At 31.1% G+C, this 23434-nt stretch overlaps 1 protein-coding gene across 2 annotated transcripts in view; it reads right to left on the bottom strand.

Moving 5' to 3' along the window:
- The window catches only part of LOC136972904 (uncharacterized), a 59383-nt gene extending 39194 nt beyond the window's left edge, over positions 1-20189 (bottom strand). For both annotated transcript variants that reach the window (XM_067267566.1, XM_067267567.1), the window contains exon 1: positions 20076-20189. The gene's annotated coding sequence lies outside the window, so the exon portion shown is untranslated. The remainder of the gene's footprint in view (positions 1-20075) is intronic.
- Positions 20190-23434: the final 3245 nt, after the last annotated feature.

Raw genomic sequence — 23434 nt, 5'->3', positions numbered from 1 at the left:
ACAAACAATGAAATGCCCCTAATGGTTGACAAAGTTGAGCATATTTATAATTAAAAATAATTATTTTCACTTTGACAATGTATATTACACACAAAGGAAGGAATCCCAATGGGCACATGTGTGGGCCCAAGATTAGCAGAATTAGTCATAAAACTTACAGATATTAAAATAGCTAGCATAAGTAAAATTGTTTTTTCAATAAATATATGGATGACTACATGTTGATTTTTGATGAGTAGAAAAGTACACCACATCACTTATTAATCCAAGTTAATAAATTAAACGAAAACATAAGTTTTGAATTAGAAATGGAAAAAACATTCGGACTCTACCGTATTTAGATTCGTTAATAATAAGAGAAGATAAGACACCTGAATATCAAAAATATATAAAGCCAATCACAATACCAAAACTGATAAACTATTATTCATCCATTCCAATTTCAATAAAAAAAAATATTTTTTAAATAAAATATTGAAAAAATTAAAACTAGAACTAAAACAGAAAAACAGGAGGAAGAGATCAAATCAGGGTTAAAGTATACCTAGGTAACTCGTATCGCGTTTCTTCGAATTATCTCGATAAAGGAGCTTTCTGGAAAAAAGTATAGGGCATCTTTATCAACTTTGCTTAACTTATGAAAATTAATGTATCGTGTATTCATTCTTATGAATGTGGTTATATGCAAATGATGGTATTCCATTTTGTGGCGATTTTGTAATTGGCTCTAGTTTTTTCGAGTAATTTCAAATTTTTTGGATTCTATCTTTATAAAAAAGTATAAACATTATTTTTTGGCTAAATTTATTTATGCATTTATTACATTTATTTATACAAATGCATTTATTACATTAATTAACAGTAATTTTATTAATAGTTATAAACAATGTCTTTAGAAGAATATAATAATGATGTCTTTTGCTACAAAAGACAGTTGTTTGAACTTCTGGAAATAATTTCATCTAAAGATAAAAAATGAATGAAAGTTTGGGCAGACCAACAAATAAATCCCAGTATAGCTTGTTAAATATAGGGAGTGCTTAAAAACCTTCAAGGGGAGTTAAAGCTGTAGAATGATGTGGTGTTGGCTGGATAATTGCCCTGAGTAATGGTGTGTTGGTAGTTAATTTAGTGAGTAAAAGCTGTTTGAGTGAATGAAATTGCATTGTAATAAGCAAGAAAACATTCAAGAAATTTTACTGGTAAGATGATGTATATTTAGTAAGGAAATTATATCAGTAATTTAGATTTATTTAGATGTGTTGATGTTACAGGAAGAATTTAAAAAATAGTAGTTTAAAGGTCTATTCCAAAAATGTTGAAAGAAATATATGGATATATTAAAATATAAAATTTTTAATTTTTAAAGGATTTTTTTTAAATTTTTGTATAAATTATATATATATTTAATGAGTAATTTTTAAATTGCAATTAAAACAAGGTAACATCTGCCAAGGAGGGGCATGACCACAATTTGAACAATGCACCTACATTTGAACTGCATGCACAGCATTAAAATGCACTTTGATCTGTTTTGTGCCAAGTCATCTTGCACTCTTGCTGGAAGCATCTCTTGCATTAAGCTTGTATGTTTCAGTAATTCAATACTTTTTTGCTGTGTTTGGTTAGGTATAAAACTCCTAATTATTAACCATGACATCCAAGAAAAGTGTGGAAGCAACAAAGCCTAAGAAAGCTTTATTATTGTGAAAATCTGGAGACCATCTGACCAATTTTTACCCACATTTTAGGGAGATTTATTTAGATTCATTTTTATTATTTGAGAAATTATTTGTTTAAAAAAAAGCCATTAAATTTTCTTTTTACTTTCAAATTTGGTAAAAGAGGGAAATAGAACTTTCTTCTGTTTTGTCAAGATAACAGGCTTCATCATGAGAAATGATCTAATCTCAAAATGTTGACATATCTTGTGGTATGACTCACCCCTTGGATCCCGTCACATCACCATGTGACGGGTGTGCCACATTGACCCTCAACTGAAAGAGATTCGGGGATAAAAGAGGAGAACATCCTGTTCTCGAGGCTCTCTCACCAAGATTACTGTCATCAAGGTTCTCTTAGGTTCTCTCTTCAGTTCTCTAGTAAAAGTACTCCTCCAGTCCATTTATTTTATGTCAGAAGAATTCTAATCTACCAACACTGTGAAGAATTAGAGTCAATGTTCAACAATAAAAAGGAACAGATTCCACAATTAGAGGAAATACACATATGTTATTGTGAACTCTGTTGGTATTTTACTTGGAATCTAATATTGTTATTAGATTTTGTATTTAATCTTTATATTAAAATATTTTTTTTGTTGTTTAAACTAATCTGATTTAGAACTCTATTCATTTGAATGCTAGTCACTCTATCGACGGACTCAACCCTCACACTCAACACATTATTTCTTTTATTGTGAGTTAGGACGCTTGTTCTCGTCTATCCTAACTAGTGTCAGGAATCCTAGATTAAAGAAAGATTTCAATGATCTTTCTATATATTAAATTATAGTCATCCCAGACCTTGTGAGCAGGCTTCACAAACCTGATCTCACATCAGGTGTTAGGAGATAGAATTCTTGTATCCTACCTAGCTCCACACTGTGAGTTCTCACAGTATTGATGTTTGAGATGAAAAAAGAACTTATTGCACAGTGTGAAAGTGGTACTTGTGTTACAGATCTGGCAGCTTAAGCCATATCGCCAACTTTAGGCAGCCAGATCTGGCAGCCTAAAGTTGACGATGTCTTTCTGAAGAAAAAGGAAACAACAAATGCAGTAAATTTGGCTAAATTTAGGTGTAATAACATTCAGAGCCATACCAATGCATTGGCAACAGGGCAAGAGAAAGGGATATGAGGCATGAGGGACACTTGTTGCCCCCTTTCACCTCAGAAATATTTATATTTAACTAAAAATATCAGGAACCCTTTGCCATAATTCATGTTTCCCCAATACGTCCATTGAGCCAGATGTTGATGTCCAAAAAGTGGGCATTGGTCATAGACAATTGGTCCATTTTAAGGGTCAACCCGTATGGATTGTAGTTCATGTGACTTAAAAAATCATTGATGTTCGGCTCCGTTTTCCACAGAATAAATACGTCATCCACATATCTTTTATATATAATGCCCACTTCTTGGACATCAACATCTGGCTCAATGGAGGAAGGATTGAAACTGGCATATATTATAAACCTGGCTACATCCCTTGGTTTATACCAGCAAACTCAGCTGACCCTTACACATATAAAGTCGCAGCATTCCGGGCGTTAGTTAGAAGAGCGTATATGCACCCTTCCAGATGGAATGATACTATAATTGAACTATAGAATATAGAATGCATTGCAATGGAGCATGGTTACAAAAAAGAACTAATATGAGAGTTAGCACATGCCTATTCCAGACCATGAGATATGAAGAATACACCCATTACTCAAAGGGCTAGCAATGAAGATCAGAATCAAGACCCAGCCAGCAAGCGCACCATAGTCGAATACAACTGGCGATTTCAGACATTATATAAAGAAATTGCAACCAAAACTGGCACCAGATTAACATACCGAAGGTCCCCAAATATATATAAATTATTGCACAACGCAAAAGACAAACAGAACCATCTTAGGGCTCTGGGGGTATACAGTGAAAGATGACAGATTTAGGCAAGAATTGGTATACATTGGCTCCACTAAATGTTCCATCCAACAGAGAATCAGGGAGCACAAATATGACATAGACCATGCTCGGTATACCAGCACCTTATCCACCTACACCACCGATCCAGAGGTTCACGCAGACCTATCCAACACCAGACTGATAAATAGAGTTTTTCTGACTGACATCAGGGCCCTCGAAATATACAGGGCCAGCCATGCAGGGAGATGTATAAACTCTAAAGACGGCAATGCACTTTCATACGCCTGGCATTACGTATGCGAAGAACAAGAAAACGACAATGCTACGTAGCACACGCATATGTTTGAATTTATTTTAAAAATTAATGTTCCTTGAAGAATAGTTTAAAAATTGGAAGCCAATTTCTTTTCTTTTCTTTTAACCTGAAGCAGACCTCAAGTGAGACCGAAAACATTTGTTTTTCTGGAGTTTAAAAAAGTGCTGGATATAAAGGTTCAAAGAGTGAATATGTGTTAATCAGTACTAGATATCGCAATAGTTCAATTAATGTTAACTCACTTAAAATTAAAATTTAAAAAAATTTTTAAAAGCAGACAAACTTTAAAACAAAAATTAATGAAATTACTAAAAAAATAAAATAAATTTTAATTTGATTATCTTTTGTGTGATAGAATGCTAAAACATTAGTTCACAGATTTCTATAGTTATGTCTCAAAAGAAAGTTGCAACTAATTTAAAAAATTGTAATTAAGGGTTCAAAAAATGTAGACTAAATTAAATACTGTATTTACTCACATATAAGATGAGGTTTTTATTCATTTTTCACTGCTTCAAAAACCTAGGTCGTCCTATACGCGCGAGCAAAGGATTCTTTGCATTTTTGCAATAATTTTTGTGAACCGTGTGTTTGCATATTTTAACCTCTGCTGTTTAAAAACAAAAGTATTTTATCTGGGTCATTTCAATCGTTCTTGTGTATTGTCAGGAGTAAAGATGAACAACAATAGGAAAAGCAAAGCTTTTGAATTGAATTCCAATTTGAAATTCCAAAATCACATGGGAGCCCGATATAAGTTTTAATCCATTCCCACATGAAAACGGATGATTATTAGGAAATCAGAATTCGAAGAAACTCTTAAGTGTAATCAACAGAGAGTGGATTCGACTGTTAAGAATTGGCAAAAAAGGTTCCCCGATTGTCCAGCTTTACGTGAACAAATTATGTCAATTTTACAAGATTTTTCCTTAAAGTTTAAAATGCCAGTAATTTTTGTGCGACAATGTGTGCATTTACGTGCATTTGACATTTTATTTGTGATTAAACAAAATAAAATTAAATTGTATTAATAAATGTAATTTTCTCTATTTTGATCTTTAAAGTCACACCTTGTCCTATATGTGCAATCATCTTATAAGTGAGTAAATATGATAAATAATAATAAATATATAAAAATTATTAAAAATAATTATAAAAACTAAATTAATACTAAAAAATTGAACCTAAAAATTATTAAAGAAAATACAAACTGGAAAAATGTAAATATTAATCACATCAGTAACATTTGCTTTATTCCAGTATTACTTTAAAAACAACAAACATTTTCAAACAACTTGACTGCCCTGCTCTGCTTCAATCAGTTACGTGTGTTCCAATTAGAATGATCATTCTATAGCATACTAAATTCAAATTCCAATTATTTTCAAAATTTACGAAATTTAAATTTACCAGATTAAACTTTACAATTAATGTATTCTATATAATTTTATATAGTGACGAAAATCAGTGGAAAGATCTGTGAAAACCACCGCTTCAAAAGTATGGAACTCTCGTTTGAGTTTCCACAAATTTCATGAAGTTAGTTGAACCTAGAGAGTTGTAATGCACAAACTAGGTTACCATAAGTTTTGTGCTACATGGATACCAAAAATCTTGTCAGATTACAAAAAACAGCACATGGCAGCATCATTGACATTTCTGGAAGCCTACCACAGAGATGGGACTCACTTTTTGATCGTGTCATAACTGGGAATGAGACTTGGATAAAATGTGAATTGCGAGATAAAAATCTCAGTCTATGGAGTGGGGACACACAAGTTTTCCCACAAAATCAAAGACATGTTTGCAAACATTGTCAGCAAGAAAGATCATGGTAACCTTTTTTTTTGGGACAGGAAAGACATGCTTCTGGTGGATTTCCTCAAACATGATTCAACAATAAACTCTAAGAGATATTGTGAAACATTAAGTCAAGAAGAGCAATTCAAAACAAATGTCAAGAAAAATTGAGTTCCAAAATTTTGTTGTTTCATGACAATGCCCACCCGCATACAGCCAATTGCACTCGACAGCTTTTGAATGGTTTTGGATGGGAGATCTTTGATCATTTGCCATACGATCCAGATCTTGTGTCGAGCAACTACCATTTGTTTCCATGCATGAAGTTGTGGCTCGCAATGCAGAACTTCAATGACGACACAAAACTGTAGGCAGATGTGAATGAGTGGTTGAAGTCTCAGGTGGCAAAATTCTATGACAATGGAATTAATAAGCTGGTGCACCATTATGATAAGTGAACAATAACTATGTTGAAAAATATTTTATGGGTGTGGCTTTCAAATGTATATAATAAAAAATGTTTCCTTTCACTTGGGGTTTTTTTATTCTAAAATGTAAGTTACTTTCTGGATTGCCCTTGTAAAACAACATTTGTATTAAACTTAAAATAGTAAAGAATTTTCAATCTGAGCACACATTAGAAAAACCAATAGCTTAGTATAGTGACACACACACACAAATGGGTGCTTGTGTAGTGTCTTTACTAATGCATGTTTGAATGCACCTTGTGTGTATGGTATAGTATTTAGCCTTAACAGAAACCTTAGCAGCAACCTGATGAATTACTGTACTTCCTGGCTGATTGCTTGTGTAGTGGCAGCCCTAAAGGAATATTGTTTCTGCAGGTATGATAAAAATGGAATATCACGTAGAGGTGGGTCCTCTTTAGGCATAATCATTAGCTCTAGAGAAATCTCCTCAGAAATATTGAAAAATTTATCCCTGTACTTACTAGTCCCATAATTCAATTGCAAGTGTTCATATAAGTGGAACAGTTCATATATTGGGTTGTTCGGAAAGTTCGTAGCAATTTTTAAAAGAAATTGTTTTAAAACTAAAAATATACTTTTATTCCATTATGTATGCGCCATTGTTTTTAATGACGTGTTGCCATCTATGGGGCAGCTTCATGATACCCTCTTCATAGAACTTTCCGGTTTTTCCCGTGAAAAACTGATCCACATGGTTTTTGCAAGCTTCCAAAGTATCAAAGTTTTTATCATGAAGGGAATTTTGTAGAGAACGGAACAAATGGTAGTCTGACAGAGCGAGGTCGGGTGAGTAAGGGGGGTGGGGTAAAACATCCCAGCCTAGTTCCAATAATTTTTGACGTGTTCGTAAAGACGTGTGAGGTCTGGCATTATCTTGGTGAAACACAATGCCTTTTCTATTGGCCAGTTCCGGACGTTTTTCTTTAATTACCATGTTCAGCTTATCCAATTGAGAACAATACTTATCAGAATCAATTGTTTGATTCTGTGGAAGCAGCTCGTAGTACAGGATTCCTTTCCAATCCCACCAGACAGTGAGCATGACCTTCTTTGGATGAAGACCGGCCTTTGGAGTTTTTAATGGTGATTCATTTTTCTTACCCCATGATCGTTTTCGGCTGATGTTGTTATAAATGATCCACTCTTCATCACCTGTCACTAAACGCTTCAGAAAAGGGTCATTTTCATTTCGTCTTTCAAGAGAATCACAAATGGAGATGCGATCCAGTAAGTTTTTTTCCGTTAAGTCGTGAGGTATCCAAATGTCATAACAATTCACGTATCCCAGCTTCTTTAGATATTGAAATACAGTACTGTTTGATGACTTCACTATGTCTGCAATCTCTCGAGTTGTGTAATGAGGGTTTTCATCCAATAATGCTTTGATCTGGTCCTCTTCAATAACAGGAGGTCTTCCTGAGCGAGGAGCATCTTCAAGGCTGAAATTACCCGTTTTAAATTTTGCAAACCACTTTTGAACAGTTGATTCTGATACAGCACTCCCACCATAAACATCACATATCTTTTTTGCTGTTTGTACAGCATTTTTGCCTTTGCGGAAAAAGAAAAGAAACAAGTGTCAATAATGCACATTGTTCGCATCCATTTTTTGCAATGAGACAAATTAAACGCTATTTGAATAATCTTAACGGTTTTTTTGTAACGACGTGTCTTAAGGTCATTTATCGTAATATTCATTGGTTTGTACAATTCTACTCATTTTTGCGTCAAATCGGTGTCTCAACTGTCAGCTATCAAAAATCGCTACAAACTTTCCGAACAACCCAATATTAAGTGTAAAAATAAATAAAATACAATTATCATTTTTATTTTATAGCTATTTCCTTTGTCCAATAGTAGTAGTAATAAAAAATATACTATGACAGAGCCATAATCAGATTAAACAGTTCATCCTAATAGATAGACTTGTTATCATGTTCATTGACAAATGCAATAAGATTGTTTACATGATAAACATCTCCATTCCAAACCCTCATAACATGAAAATTTCTCACGCTGAAAAAAATCAACAAGTACACACTAGTCATCCAAGAAATAAGGTAACTGTGGAGGATGGATAAGGTATTTATTGTACCTGTTGTCCTGTGTTTTACCACATACACTATACAAAAGTCTAGAAATGTTAAACCTTAATAAAAAATATACACGTGGCACTACAGAAAGCTGTGATATTGAACACATCACACCGTTAGGAATTTTCTAGATGTTGACATACACATAAATAACACAGATGCTTAATTTAAACTTGTTTGGGTAGCTATGTCCTGATTTTAGGCCTTAATAGTGCTTGGCACTAGTATCAGTTGAGAATGACATTTGCAACATAATAATAATAAACTAAACTGAGAAAAATTAAACAGAAAATATTAATTATAGTGTGAATCAACTTTAACTTGTGATTGGACTTTTAAAATCACTAGTATGTTGAGCACTAAACACAAGACCGTGTTATTTATCAAACACCTGGCTTTTTCCACCTTTATTAGTTGATAATAATAAAGGTGGAAAAAGCCAGGTGTCAGATAAATAACACGGTCTTGTGTTCAGTGCTCAATATACAGTAAAAACACGGTTTCAAGAACATTTAAATCACTAGTATGGTTATACCAGTATTGTGGTAGTGACTGTAAAATCAACATATAACTTAATCCATCACATAATCCACACTCCCTCTTTCAAACCTGCAAATAAGATATCTATTTTTATAAAGATGGAGATCTTATTCAGGGCTGTCAAGAGTTTGCATGAGGCCCTAGGCTCCATTAACCTTTTTTTGTTTTTTTTGAACAAATGAAATACATAAGATGTTTATTAATAAAAAGCAATCTTGAAAATTTCATTTTCTGTAGTAAAATTAACGTAAAATAGTTAAATTAACATCAATTTTATAGATGGTAGGAATCACTACAGACCGTACCTTTCTCTAGGCTTGGGGGAAAATCCTCAGATTCTCCCTCTTGTTGGTCCTGATCTTATTTATCAATCAACACTGGCATATTTATCCTTATAATGAAATCTCTAATGAATAATGAAAATGTTTGTTTATATAATTAATAGTTTGATGCAAATAAATTTGATATTAAAATAATGAACTAAAATTTTTTCACAACACATGCGTGCATTTGAATGAAATAATTGTTTAAGGAGTTTTTTTTTAAAAAAAACCTAGTTTTTGGTTTTTTTCATTAACTTATCACACAAGGAACTCTTATTGATATAGGCTTTATTAATGAAAATGCATTTCAGGTCTTAATGATCCATCTTCAGTCCTTATTTTTTTGGACAGATATTAGTTGATTATTAAATACAAATTGAAATTTAAAAATTTGGCAATTGACTGGATATATTATAAAATTTGCTTAAAAAAGGTTGATGTAGATGGGTAAAATTACAAGTTGGATAAGGTTTAAAACAATTTTTTTTATATCCAGTCAATTGCCAAATTCTTTAATTTCAATTTGTATTTAATAATCATCTAATATCTATCTGGCCAAAAAATATAATCATGATAAGCTTGATTTAAAAGCTTATCATGTTAGTACTCTTAAATTCTATAACTGATGTTACGTAATATCTTGAATTAAATGCTTGGTGCAATCTTTCACTGCATAAAACTAAACATAGAATAAGAGCATGACAAGTACAGTAGAGCACCACTTACGTCTCTCAAGAAACTGGACCAAAAAGACAATCAAAATTTAATATCAAAATTCAACACACAACAAAAAGTTTTTGTTATAGACTATTACAGCTTTTAACAAATGCTTCAATGTTTATTTTATTAAATATTTTTATCATAAAAAACAGCAATACTTTTATTGTACATACTATTTTGATATCACAGTGGACAATGGTAGAGTAGTCATAATTCACATACTTGACTAATAGCAATAAATTCCAAAATGATTTTTTTTGTCTGTTTAAGACTCAAATATAATTATTTTTTCTAGTATAGTATACTTCAAATTAACATCACAACACCTTTCTTACACTTCCAGCAAGAAGTTTTTTTTTTTTATCCCAAACGTTTTTTGACTCTTTCAGTGGCCTGCTTCACATTACAATTTGTTTTTGTGGTGCTTCAATTGTTGGCCAAGTTTGCTTTTTGCTTTTTAAAGCTTAGAATGTTAACTTAAAATTCCACAGCATGATGAAAATGAATTATAACCTGAAGCAGGCCTCTGAAAGACTGAAAACATTCAAGATAATAAAGAACACTTATTGCTGAAAGTGTGAAAAAGATGTAGTGGTAGTAATTACCATATTCCAGTTGCTAAAGTGATGATAATACAAATTTGTAGACGTCTTGTATATTGTGATTATTGGCTAATGGATGTGACACAATCTAAAATTTATCCCCCCTCTGAGAGACAATATATTTGATGGGGTCAATTTTACACTATTTTATTTTAGAAATAAGATTAGTGTGACTATAGAACAAAGAGTGTGTTCTAGAAATTATGAGTGCATTTTTAAAAGAATATTGTAATATCTTTTTTTTTCACCACAGAGAAAAAAACATATAAATGAAACTGTAAAATGAATTTATAGATTTATTTTATTCAAAACTATTTGTCATATATTTGGTTAACAATTTTCATGTCATCATTTTTGCATGGATCACATTTAGAATTTTTATTGCTATTAGTAAGAAATTTTAAAAATGATAAGTATTATCGACAGTTTTTTAAATGTTTGTAATTTTTATATCAATAATTTATTCATCATTATTTCAAAAGACTGAGTTTGTTTAATTATTAAAAATACAAAACATAAATGTAATTAGAATATATGCAAAGTACATTCAAAAAGTTCCGGGAATAAGCATGTAAAATTAAAAAAAAAAAATCAAAAGATACAACTGTTTGTAATTTACAAACAGTTGTAATTAAAGTAATCATCCAATCTTGATGTAATTTGGCAGGAAAACAATTCAACTCATTACTTTTGTAGTAGTGTACAGCCGACAACATCAAACTATCCCCACATGCACAGGTCCTTTTTCTTTGCTGAAGAAGTGATCTAGCGGAATACATACATGAACATGCTGAAAAATTACATAGTTCCTAGTTACAAGAAAAGGGACTGACAAACTGGTCTTCCAGCAACATGTAGCACCACCACACTGGCCACTTATTGTTGTACCTGTTCAACAAAAATTGGTGCAAGCAAGGAGGTCCTACAAACTGGCCATTGAATTTACTATATCTCACACCACTACATTTTTCTGTGGTGACACATTAAAGGAATTGTTTACAGATAGCAACTGACAGATACAGAAAATTTTAAAAAATAACACGGATGCAATTTGCTTAGTAATTCCAGAAATGCTGTGAAATGCGATCTTAGCTTGTTAAGAGCTTTGTGTAATGGGGGAGGTGGTCATGTTGCGAAATCTAGATAAAACCTTTGTGTCTGTAAAACTTTATAACTTATTTCAATTTGAAGGGTTTTAAAATGTATCAGGTTTTTATGAGACACCAAGACAAAGACAACTTTAAAAGATTGGATATGTATAGTATAATTAGCCTAAATAACAGATCTGAAATATTTACATACAATTTTGTTATAAAGTATAATTTCTTGAAATAACTTAAAAGATTATTTTTCTGTGTACCTAAGCCAAGAATGAATGAGATTTTAAAAATTTATGCTTAATTCAATGAAAAACAATCAATAATTTTGACATTTCTTTATAACTATCAATTCTTATAAAATATGTAAGGTAATCCAAAATCCAAATCCATCCGTGGACTGCTTACTGAAACCATGAAATGAGTGAATGCCATACCATTTCCAGTTATTATGCAAAAGTTATTAACAATAAAGCAGAATAAAGCAGAAATTTTTGAAAACAGAATTAAGGAACTTTGTCAAGGTCGCCATGTTTTTACCTTGTAGCCCAGTTCAATTCCCACACCTTGTGTCTCTATACCTCATTGCCAATCATAGTAACTTGTCAGCAAGATAGTATGATTTTTTAGAACTGTAGCAGCTTACAGGCACCTGCATCCAAATAAGCAAAAATACAATTTTTCTCATTTTTATATATCCACATAAAAATACAGGGTGTCCAAGAAAGATCTTTATCATTCTAAACATTAATAATAAAAATACTAACAGGTGAAATGAAATGCAGTTTGCTGCAAAAGAATAAAGATATTTAAGAGTTTTTTCTGGTATCAATTGTCTGAGGTAGATGGATTGATTGGTCGTAGAGGACCCATATCTTGGCCTTCGCAATCGCCCGACATAACTCCACTGGATTTCTTTTTTTTTTTTTTGGATTATGTTAAAGACAGGGTTTATCAAGCACCTGTTTCTGATATATCCATTTTAAAGGAAAGGATACAATTCATGTACAGTACATGAGCTCCGTTAGTACAGTAGCATGAACAATGGCGAGTCTGCTCGATTTCCCTCCAAGTGTTTTTTAACATTTGTGGTGTAACAGTGAGGATTGCTAATTGTATCCTTTCCTTTAAAGTGAATATATCAGAAACAGGTGTTTGATAAACCCTGTCTTTAACATAACCCAAAAAAAAAAAAAAAAATCCAGTGGAGTTATGTTGGGCGATCACAGAGGCCAAGATATGAGTCCTCCACGACCAATCAATCCATCTACCTCAGACAACTGATACCAGAAAAAACTCTTAAATGTCTTTATTCTTTTGCAGCAAACTGCATTTCATTTCACCTGTTAGTATTTTTATTATTAATGTTTAGAATGATAAAGATCTTTCTTGAACACCCTGTACAATATACAAATCTTGTTTACCATATTTTAGTTCTTATTTACACTTTTCAAATTTATAACTATTACTTTTCTGTGCCTTCTGTCGGTATCATTTTTACATATCATCTTCATACCTTATGAAGATTTTCTTTCAGAAAAATTTCAGTGTTTTTGTATTTAATGTTAAATAGAAATTTACTATTTGGTTAAATAAAATATTTCTTTTAGTTTTAAATTTTTACTTTGGATAATTTCATATTTTTTTATTTTCTCAATTCAGTAACGAAACAGGTAGCAACCTTTTAAAATTTTGGTAGAAAAAAAACCAACTTTTTTAAATGTAGTAGCTTTTCATTCAAAACAGTAGTTGGCAACATAGCTCTCATCTCCCCAGGATCTGGTAACCATTAGTTATATCTGATATATTGCTGTAGAAATTTGAATAAACCAAGTTTCTAATTAAATGTATTTCACTTTATCTTAAAATGATGCCCAAGACACCAGTTTACAGCAACTCTTTGATTACACGAATTTCCTGATCAAGGGTTTGTAGTGGAAGATGGAAATTTGTGCTGCAAGTACTGCAATACTATGGCCAGCTACAAAAAGAAATTTACTGAGTACACATATTGCAAGTGCAAAAGTAGTAGCAGCAAGCAAAGAACCTTGCCATTTACTTCTTCCAGAAGTAATAAACCTTCAAGATGGCAACACATGGTTTCTGTATTCTGGTCCCTAGCATATTTTCCATCATAAAGAGTTCCAAAAGTATGACTTTCCGAATGAAAACTTGCCTAGTGAAAGCATCTTGCACTGGATTTTCCCCAATGTTGGAAACAAAAATTAGGTGCTACTGTACAAATGTGTTGTGGTGCAGACAGTTTGCTGATACTAGATGAATCAGTCAATGAGAAAAATATTAAAGTTTTAAATACATTAATTATGTGCCTTGGAACCTACAAATCACCCATATAGTGCAATCAAGATCATAGAGAAGTGCAATAGTGATATCATTGTCAAACAAGTGTTTGCATCTCTTAAACTTTTGAATGTTGAGTTAAGACAATTTTGTTGGACTTTTGACAGACAACACTCCATATATGAATGCTACGGCTTTGAAACTTGCACTAGTGTGAATGAGATTGTTCCACATGACATCCTGGGCACATGTTACACATTTAGTCACTGAAGAAGTGCACATTACTAACATCCTAAATGTTTCATCTCAGGGATGAAGGCAGTTCTAGTAAAGGCAACAAACAGAAAGCATTAGTTCCAGATACAGCTATCTGCCAAAAACCACTCTTTGGCACTGCCACCTGTACCAGTTATTACTTAATGGGGATGTGGCTAGAAGCTTTGTAATATCATAATAGATGGGATGTTATAGTGACATAGAATAGAGAAAAATCAGACTATGGAAGAAGCTGCATTGCAAGAGCTCAGCAAGTTACTTGATCAGTCTGAATTTGAAGAACAGCTAAATGCAGGTGCAAGCCAAGCTGAAGCCTTATGCAACTTGATCAAGAAACTGGAATCACAGCTTGGATGCAAATCAAGTATTGTAGGAAGTGATATTTGGTGAATTCTTAGAGGCATTCAGGAACTGTTGGTACCAGTCAGTATAGATCTGAAACTCCAACTTTATCTAGAAGGCAAGCATTCAGCATGGCAGTTCTGGAAAGAGCTTGAAATCCTACATCCAAATAATAACCAAGCAATGGACGGTATAACTTCTCAATTGTGCAATTCTCCAAGAAAGAGGCACTAAAGGAAGAGATAGCATACTACAATGCTTTGACCAACAATGAAAACAGAGCAGTGTGCAATGATATAACATATTTCTGAAAGCACTCTACCAAAGAAATGTCAATTTTGAGTCAGCTGGCATTAAAAGCTCTCAGTTCCTGCTAGCAGTGGAGATGCGGACAGTTTTTCTATCCTGAACCATCTTCTTACTCAGAGATCATCATTTACCAAAGAAAATTTGGACATTCATATTTGCCTCATGTTTAACTCAGTTGATCTATCAGATTCAGATGAAGATATACAGTAAAAGTAGCATTGAGAATCAAGTAAACCAATGAAAATGCAAAGAAAATGTGCATGCTGAATGGAAGTGTAATTTAAAAAAATAAATTAGGCACAATAAAGCAGAACATTTCCATCATAAAGCATAATATAGCAGAATTTTTAAAAAATAAAGCAGATTGTGGGTTGCCTTAAATATGCTCATACAATAAAATGATGAGTACATATTGTCCTATTTACACCTGATTGATATTCATGGATTATTCTGTGAGATTAAGCAATGACTATATTGAGTTAACTTTACACCATATATAGACATGTTTTAATAAAGATACTTAGGTTCAAATAAGAATAAACATTCTATTCTGATGTTCCAAGAAGGAACATGCATTATAGACATGCAGCAACTGGAAACTTTTCAAAAAATCACAAACTATTTTGCCAGTTTAAAATTTTTTTCATTACCAATTTTATTTACTAATTAATGCAGTAGCCTTATCAGTTTGGAGTCTGGAAAGCAAAAGTAACATGCTAAGCTGGTCACTTAGAAATAGAAATCATTTTTGAATAATTTTTTAATGAAAAATTCTAAATAATACATTTGATTTGCTTAAGCAGTATTTCACAGGTGCTTTAGTTTATTAAAAAAGATCAAAGTAAAAAATGTCAAAACCAAAAAATTCAAATTTTCAGTCAGTCGATAAAAAAATCCCCAATATGGAAACGTTGGGCAACATTGCATTAAAACTGCCTTCAGTTCTCAACATCACTACCTAATTTCCTATCCAAACTTGCCACATGGAACCATGACATTGCTAAGTGTGTGGAGCACAGGACTCCCATTGCAAAGAAGCTTGGCATTCTGCTTTTTTTTTCCTGAAGTGTGCTTTGTGATTCGATTTCACCCTGAATGTCAAAATATGTAGACTACAGTTTTTATCATCACTTTAATAAAAATATTACCAAGTGCCAATTTTGGTGCTATGCAGCACAACCCCTGGATATGGTAATCCGTTCCCCAAAGGGAAACTAATGTTTGAATGAAAAATTTATGTCTAATATTTAAAAAAATAAATATAAAATTTTTTATATACTATTTCAAAAATTTTTTAGTCAAACTTTAGAAATAAAATCATAAGAATATTCAATTAGTCAATGTACCTTTAACAGTGGGTGAAGTTTAAAAAAATCCTAACTTCTTGATGTGATTAATCAACTATCTTCAGGTATGAACAGGTGAAAATGGAATGCTAGTTACAGTAAAGCCCACTGCAAACTAGTCAATGTGGTAGATTTTGACATGACATCAGAAGCAATTTTTATGATCCCACGAATGTTTTCTTTTGTAGAACTGGCAATGTTGCCCCTCATGATATCACTCTTGATGTAGTTCTAAAGATCCAATGAACATTTTGTCTACCCTTCTAAGGACTACTGCTTGATAGTTTGTAAAATGGCAAGTATCAGTGACAATGATTTGTTGATGTTAACTTCAGCTCCTCTCATTTGTTGTCTATTTGACAGAAATTTAATAAACACAAAAAAAGACCAAATAGATCTGTTCTCATGATATGTATTATAACTTTTATAATTTTTCATTACATATCTGATATTTTTATGTAATATAATGATTTATTTCTAGATCATCTAACAAGATTTTATACTCAATGCTCAATATTTTAAGATTAAACCCTAAAATAGTTTAATCTAAGAAAAAAATTTTTTAAAAATGCTAAATGATTGTCTAAATGTTTGCAGTTGATAACAACTGCAATCAATCAGATAGTTTCCTTTTGACATCTGGATTAATCTGCTAACTAAAAAATTAAAAACATTTGAATAATTAATAAGAGTATATTTAAAAAAATTTACCAACAACTCTTTTAATTATGAAAATCAAATATTTTCAGCTCCTTTCTTAGCCATTATCAAGTAAACATGTTATAATATCCTGGTTTTTAATAAGGTTTTTAAATGTACAGTAATACCATGGTTTTTGATGACTTTGGTTATTGTCAGTTGCCTCGGATTTTGTCGGTGTGCCCTTGTGACCTCGCTACTAATTTTATGAAAACAAAGGATGACCCATGCATTTTCCTGTTCGGTGTGATGTTGTTTCTCTTTGTGTGAGCATTATACTCCATGTACAGCCAAACAATTCCATTGCTTTCCTTTCCTGTTTGCTCCATCATAGGACCAAAGAAAGTTTCCAGAGCCAGTAGCCCTTTGAAGAAGGCCAGTAACACAATTGAGTTGAAGAAAGAAATCATTGAAAAATACAAGAGCAACATTAAGATTGCTGAAATTAGCCAGTTTTATATTCATTTTATATTAATTTCTTATTGTTTTTAGTATTAAACACTATATTTATTCTATATAAAATGTGTTTTTGTTATATATTTTGGAGTGTCTAGAATGAGTTAATTATATTTACATTAATTCATATGGAAATAATTGCCTCGATTTTTGTCGGTTTTGGATTTCACCGATTGTTGTCAAACGGATTATGGAAGAAAACCGAGGTCACTGTACTGTTAAATGTAGCCAGTTAAAAATATTTTTCACCATAATTAATAAGAATCTTTTATTAATTTGTGCATGATGATTATCCAATAAACCAGGGATGGGTAACTTGTGGTCTGCAGTAATATTTTTTGCAGCCCGCATGGTATAAAATATGAATAAATATATCAATTTCCCAGCTTAAGGAAGTATTCAACAAAAATTCAAAAGTTATTTTTTACAACTTATGTTTGTGAATAGCTTTTCACAATGAATTTAGTAAAAATTAAAACAAGAAACCGGCTAATAGACACATCAAAACTAATTTAAAACTAGCAGTGACTAATAACCAAATATTTCCAATATATTACATTTAAATCAGTGCCAGAAGCTATCTTAAGTATACCTATGCTAATTTATAATTATATATGAATAAAGAATTGTGATTTACCGACATTTCCCCCCTCTTTTTTCTTGTGTGCAGCCCGCGTCAGTTCAAAAGTTTTGAAATGCGGCCCTTACATAGAAAAAGGTTGCCCATCCCTGCAATAAACCATATTTGCCATCATAAATGTTTTAGAAACTTTAAAGTTTCAAACAAATTAATGTTAATTTTTTCTATGTTAAGGGACAAATGTTCAATGGGGAGTACTAAAGTCCCCGTAGTGCCCTTCGATCTGTCTCTGATCAGATTCGAATATAAAAATATAAATTTAAGAAACTATTTATATTTATAGCCAATTTTGTCTTGACAACAGTTAATAATTAACTTATTCTTTTCAAATGTATTCTCTCTCACTAAAATTAATATATCAGAATTAAAATTTCTTGTTTCTTCTCCTGCATATTTAAAAAGTTTTAATATACTTGCAATTAGAAGTAACATATGAATCTGCATATTATTATTCTTACTTATTTATTTATTTATTAAAGCAGAATTTTGTAGTATATTCGAAAGATTGGATTTAAACAAATATGCGCTTAGTTCTTATTGTGATAACATACTAATGATATCAATAGAATTTATGACATCATCTATATTCATCTTAAGAAATAAGATTTGGCACTATCATTCATTATATGAATATTAATATTACACTGTATGTAATAAAATAAAAAGCACAAAGTAAAGTGGTGGATTAAACCAGCAAATATATATACACGAGTAAGACCTTTTACATAGATCTATTTAAAATTTATAAACTGTTTATCTATGACTTATTTCATTTTACAGAGTAAAATCAAATGAAATATGTTATTTTTTCTGATTTATCATTTTTATAATTTATGAATTAAAAAACTAAGAATTGAGAAGACTTGCACTTACACACAATAATGGATCTGTCAATATAAATTATCTTGAATGACTCAGTTAAAAAATAAAGTTATATTATATATATATATATATAAGATGATGCAAGATAATGCATATATATTGTCTATACACTACTATAGACAATATATGTGTACACACACACACAAATTATTTCAGAAATAACAGCATAAATATAATTCAATATATAAATTGTAAAATTTACTATAAACAACAGATCACAAAATACAAAAATAAATTCAAAATTAAGTATAATATTCAAATTTATAATATTATACTCTAAATTGTTTAACATTTTCTATTATTTGAATAAAAATGAATTCTAGTTTCTATTAGAAAATAACTAATTATCCTAAATTTCATATAAACGATAAAAAAAAGAGAGCCGACGATATCCCCATCCAGGTTATCCCAGAGCATAATCGTAAAGAAAAAAAATAATGGAGAGTCGTGTAACGAGGAGAAATCCCACACAATAATAATACTCAAAAACAATAACGAATTTGCACTTATGTTTCATATGTTTATATTGATTACAAACCAAAATATAATCTTTTTCTCCCCCTCTTCGTTAATAAGCGGTTTAATATAAAAAAAAACTTATTCAAACTCGCATTCGCAATCATATATATTTTACAATATTCCAACAAATATAAAGCAATCCTGAAAATATCTGAAAAGGTTATTATATTATAAAACAAATGATATCAAGATGATAATAGCAAAATATATTAGACATTACCAAAAAGAAAATTTGAATCATTCACAATTAAGATATTTAATAATGCTTTTTCTAAATATATAATAAGTTCATATGTATACAGTAATGTTAAAATATATAAATTATGATAATTTTTATGATTTATAACAACATTAATACTTTGAATCAATGGCTTTAGGTGTGTTGGTTTTGTGGAAATGAAATAACAATGCAAATGTATATTATGGAATTAATAAAGAGTTAATGATTTAAACGTGTAAAATCACTTTATAAGAGAGATAAAAAACGAATTTGATGCGAAACATTGTCAATACTTAAGCCTACTTCACGATCACATTGCTTTAACCCGATATTTGATTTTATATCCTAATCATTACTATAACATTTCAATATTTATAACTTTTATCTTTTATTATATACTACTTTCATTAAGATTTATGTCATTTTTAAAAAATTTAACGATATTTTCAAGAAGAACCAACATTACCTATTACCACTTGTGATCGAAACCTTTACGTCTGTGAGACGTCAATTCCGACCTATCAGAATCATTCTAACAATTGACCAATAAGATGATGGTTGGCAAAGGCAAGGTGAACGGTAACCATAGTTACTCTTCATATAAGGAAGTAGAACATGAATGAATATTAGAAAATGGAGAGAATGATATCGAGTATGAACGTATTTTCTCTATTCCGAGAAAGTTTCGCAATGAAGGCGATACATTCAAAAAAAAAAAAAATTAATAATGATGATTTTTTTGCTTATTCCAACGTACTAAATTGTAAATAAAGCAGATTTTACTTAAATAGAGAAATTAATCAGATTATTTTCTTGTGTAATTTCAAATTTGTAATGACATTACGCGTAAACGAAATAAAATTTCGATATTTAATAAGTTTTGGAAAATTTTCTTTATCGTTTTTAATTAATCTTAAAAAGAATTAATGATTTTTCATTCATTGTTTTTGGTATTTTACAAGATATAATAATGTTTTAATAATTTATTTATAATAATTATAACCATTAATGGTGTAATTTGAGCTATATATATATATATATTTTCCTTTTTTTGTATATCATAATCAATTTTCTTAATTTAGACTGAACGTTATAACCCGAAAATTCCGAAAGCGACACAGGAAAAACAAAAAACTGCATCGCACTGTCGTTACATACGGAAAACCTGGACAAAATTGGGACTCTTCCAATAATAGATTGCTTCACGAAGAACATGAATTACTGACAAAACTCGACATCTGACGCGATACTGCATCATAACACATCAACGTCATCGTTGTTGGCAAACTACACTGTTTTAATCGGATGATATAGAGGGAGAAAAATCAGTTTAAAAATTGCTAATTGATATAGGCCTACTGTATTTTAAGATATATATATATATAATCGATAATCATCAACAGAATGACGATCCAGATGATTCGAATTCCCATTATGAAACGTATCTGGCCATCACATTTTCAACAGATACATAATTTAAGATTGTTTTTTTATTTTATTTCTAAGCAAAAAACATTCATAAGAATAAGCTTAAAACTTATTTTTTATTATGGATTTTACAATATTTTAAATTAGAGTATATTTCTGTTTTAATTGTTATAAACAGATTATTATGCGTTCCATTCATTCCAGAGGTTTATAGAGAGATTTTAATTTTATTTCCAGTTGAATTAGCTTTCCATAATTTCTTTTTTTAACTTACATTGATATTTGAGTAGCTAGGTGCCACAATTAGCTATTTAAACCATAAGAGATTTATAAATATAAAGACCTAATTTTAATTGTAAATTCTCTATATGAAATTTACGAATGTATATAAATAATTTTATTTATTTGTGATTTTTATTAATTTTTGAAAATAGCATCAAATTTGGGTTTGGTTTGATGGGATAAGGAAACACAGCGTATGGACCGTCACCAAGAGAGAGGAGGCCTTCGCAGAGAAACTGACCCCCTGACTAGTTGTTAAACACGTAAAGAAAACCTGGAAAAATCCAATTCGTTGTTCAGGCACAAACCTGCAACCAACTACCAACTACCAGTGTTCAGTGCTTTTATCCACTCAGCAACTGATGGGCAAAAAGTGTGAAGTGGCTACATGACTTTGTTAAAAATAAATGTTCATAGAAAATAGTTACAATTTTTATGTTAAGGTGAGCTTGTTGCAATGTATCATATTCAATAATTAAAATGTTATATTATCTTTTGCATTATTTCATATTTAATAATATAATAGTGTAACGTTTCTACCAGTAGTTAATTCATTTGTAAGTACGCTAAATATCCATTCAGACCTTCAATACCAATGGCGCTAAATCCTTCCGCTGTTTATTTATTAAATACTGTATTTGTAAATATTATTAAGTGGTCATAAGTATTAAATAATAATTAATAAATTTATACTTTTATAGCAGATTATACTTTTGTTAATATTACACAAATATAAGCAATCGTTTACTCCGTGACATCGAGAAAAGCACCATTTTTCGCTAAACCGCCACTCCCGTTTATTCGCCCAAAAACATCGCCGAACCGATGGTGGCAGCTGATAGAGGTTTGATTGTATTTTAAGAGGATTATAAGATAATTTAATCAAATTATCTTTCAAAGGGAACAAGACAGGAACGAGATGAAAAGAAATTAATCAAGTTTACAGCTTATATAGCGTTATAGTGTTATATAATGCTTCGTGGACGAGTGCATTGCCAAGAGTGCCTAAAACCGCTGCAGCTCAGGCGCCTGGTGTGCGCCAGCTTTTTTAAGGCTAAATCTATTTCCAATTCGTTAAGATATTTGTGTAAGAATTACATTTACGTTTTATACATCATTTTGAAGCTTATTTGATGTAACCTAGATGAGCCATATTGCGTCTGTTTGGCTATTTAATTCCATTTAAAATAATTAGAAGCGAAAATGTATCCAATTTTACTATTTCCATAGTGGCATCCCTTCCCTGCCATTCGGGCTATTGAACTTATTCCCATCCAGTATAAAAACATTTCTGAGAATAACTTCTCGAGTTGACATTCTCTTATTCATTTCCCATTATTTTCTAATTTTTATTAAACACTCGTTTTCTATACTAACATGCCTACAGCAGCGCTCGCAGAGTATCAAAAAGAGGGGGACACAGCCTATAAAAAAAAGCATCATATGTACAATACATTATGCAAGAAGATACCTGTATCTATATATACATAGATGTATCCCTTGGTTAACGCTGTTAATTAATTCCTCGATGCTACCGCATATATCAAAATCGCGTTAATCAACTACAGTGGTACTGGTATACTCGATGAACAATTTCGATCAGCTAGAAGAAATTTTCGGCTAATAACAAATATTTTTATTTTAATTTTGTCATCAGTAATAAGTTTGCTGTGATAAAAATGAGTAACTAATCTATATCTATACACGAAAATGTTTGTTTGTTCGCCATACACTTCTAGGCCGTTCGACCAACTTTGCGTAACTCGGCAGTTCCGTAAACATACTACTAACTTAGATAACGTTGTATATACCACCCCAAAATAATTATTGGATTTTTTGATATATTAATTAATTTATGTCTACATTGGATTTGCTGGATTTACATGTAGCGCCATCTATTGACCAAAAAATTTAAATAATAAACTAAACATAATTCATACAAAAAAGGATATCATTTTTAAAAATTAAAACAAATATTATATTTACTTAATTACTGTGACAATGATATAGAGCAAAATAGACTCGTTATGTTATTACTTTGATGAGTAGCACATAGCATGCATGAAGTCGAAACTGTTACACTGATAATCGTGAGTTCGTGCACGGACCAATGGA

The sequence above is a fragment of the Centruroides vittatus genome, unplaced genomic scaffold (genome assembly GCF_030686945.1).
Source record: "Centruroides vittatus isolate TY-2023 unplaced genomic scaffold, ASM3068694v2 contig_3060, whole genome shotgun sequence".
Taxonomy (NCBI): domain Eukaryota; kingdom Metazoa; phylum Arthropoda; class Arachnida; order Scorpiones; family Buthidae; genus Centruroides; species Centruroides vittatus.
This window is presented reverse-complemented; position numbering and strand designations above follow the sequence as displayed.